This window comes from Phalaenopsis equestris, unplaced genomic scaffold (assembly GCF_001263595.1).
Source record: "Phalaenopsis equestris unplaced genomic scaffold, ASM126359v1 Scaffold199730, whole genome shotgun sequence".
In the NCBI taxonomy this organism is placed as follows: domain Eukaryota; kingdom Viridiplantae; phylum Streptophyta; class Magnoliopsida; order Asparagales; family Orchidaceae; genus Phalaenopsis; species Phalaenopsis equestris.
The window spans coordinates 39,817-42,429 of record NW_018219586.1 but is presented as its reverse complement, the minus strand read 5'-3'; positions in this window follow the sequence as shown (position 1 = coordinate 42,429).

The following is a 2,613-nucleotide window of genomic DNA, read 5'->3' as shown; positions in this document are numbered from 1 at the left end:
CCAATCCTCAAATTGCACTTAAGTCTGATGAACCAGTTAACGAGCACGAACAAGATATCAACAACACTGGTTACGATAGTGTTGGGAGTGAGGAGCCAGTCCTCGAGTACCATTGTACTCCGCTTGCCATCAATTCGGATCTTTTAAATGTAGAAGAGACACCAAAATTTTTTTCTACAGCATCGCAAGAAGAAGTAGAAATCATAGAAATAAATCTCAGTTGTAGGAAGGTATTACCTCTAAGAACAACTCAAGTGGATAAAGGAAAATAAATAGTCACTCGAGAAGAGCTACCTCCACCTCTGCCAGTGGAAGAGCCACATAACCATATAAAGATTGGAGGAGTATACAAATTGGATTATAACGTGTTAGCTCATCTTAAGAAGTTGTCATCCAAACTAAGCATCTACGATGATCTGATTCTGTGAAAGAAGATCAGTGAGTCTCTGGTTACAGTCTTTCTTGACCTGGAGATTTGCTTAGCTCAATTGGCTAGCACATTCTCGAATGAAGTTTTCTTGTTAAAGGAATAGCCTGGGATAACCTTCACAGATGAATACTTGTTGCTTGGTACTACTGAATGCTCTACATATCTGTTAATATTGGCAGATTTGTATTGTCCAGAGTTTTGGTAATCCAGCGGCATCACTTAAGTTAATGAGTCTATCGACATTGACATACTTAGATATTGAGGCTCGGGAGCTTACAGTCGATAAAATGATGTTAAGAGGATTTAACCAAAAGGGTGAAAGAGCCCTTGGATAGATTACACTGTTAATGAAAGTTGGAGAATTAGTAACAACAGCAAAATTTCATATCATTGATGAATAGACCTCTTTCAATGCTTTACTTGGATGACCATGGATTCACAAGAATAACATGGTTCCTTCATCTCTACACTAGTGCATTATGTGTTTTAAAGAAGGGCAAGAATATTGCATTAAAAAAGATTTGCAACCATTTTTAGTTCATGAACTAGGCATGCTTGAAGACGCCACCTACTATGCACCTCCAAAGAAGATTGTCTTATCTCATGAAATAGTGGCAAGAGAAGTGGAAGATTCAAGAGAATCACAAATAAGAAGCCTTGAACTCAGCTTCAATGATCTACTACTGTTTCTTCACAATGAGCTCGTAGAGGTTCTTTCAGCCAATACACCTAAGATCGATGTCGGGGACATCGAGGATGAAGAACCAACATGATTGTTGAATGGACTAGGTCGAACATAAAAATTGACATGGAAGAAAGTCTTAATGAAGAATGCTCCGAGGAAGAGATGATGATGATAAAACAAAAAAAACCTCAGTACGAGATTTCTTTGGAAGATGTAGAGAAAAGTGAATACGAGTCGATGTATGATCGGATCAACCACTAATCGGATCAACCACTATGTGAATGTCATGACCCTTACTCCAATCTACCCTCAAAAGGTTGAGAGTTTAGAGGTCAAGGAAGTCCGTAAAGTTGGTTCAAAGCCGATCAAATTTTACCTTGCTTCCCCGTCTACTAGTTTTGAAAATCATGTAATTTTGGAAGAGGATTCTAATGAATTAATGGAATTACCTTTTGGTTACTTTTCTCCTTATGTACAAAAATTAATTCAATAGGGATATGTGCCAAAATAGATGCCAAAGGATAAGCTACAACTTTTAAAAAAATTGTGGAATGTTAAAAGCTGAACTCCTAATTTGAAAGAGGGTCTCAAATTTTGTACTGTAGGACTAGTCGATGATTTTGAATTTTGTATGGTTGTTACTAACAGGATGGAAAAGGATTGCCTAGAAGATGATTCCAAAGATCAGTTGATAGATGATGCTATGCCAAGGTTGTTACTAACAGGATGGAAAAGGATTGCCTAGATATAGAAGATGATTCCAAAGATCTGTTGATAGATGATGCTATGCCAGAATATAAAGAAGAGATTAAATCAATAGTTGATGAATTAAAAGAAATCAACCTTGGGACTAAGGGAAGCCTCGACCCACCTTTATAAGTTCCTTACTCGATGAAGAAGAATCCACAGAATTAATAAATTTACTGTCATAATTTAAAGATTGCTTTAATTGGAACTTTGATGAAATGCCATGACTATCAGCAGAGAATACAATTCATAAACTTGGGGGTGGACAAAGATATGACCTTAGTAAAACAAGCTCCCAAAAGGATGTACCTCGAGATAGAACAACATGGCATTACCAAGGTGAAGATGTAAATAGACGCTAACATTGTAAAAGAAAAGCATTACCCCACATGGTTAGCCAACATTATACAAGTTAAGAAGAATAATGGACAAATCCACATTTGTGTCGACTTCAGGGATTTAAACAAAGCATGTCCAAAAGATGAGTTTCCACTACCGATACCATAATTAATGGTGGACATCACATCGACACATGTGATTTTCTCGTTCATGGATGGATCATCAAGATATAACCAAATTAAGATGCTTTCAGAGGATGCAATACTTACAGCATTCAGGACACCAATTGGGATTTTATGCTACAAAGTAATGTCCTTCCGGTTGAAGAACGCCGGAGCAACTTACCAACGAGGTATTATGAAGATTTTTGACAATCTCATTCACAACCAAGTGAAATACTATGTGGATGATT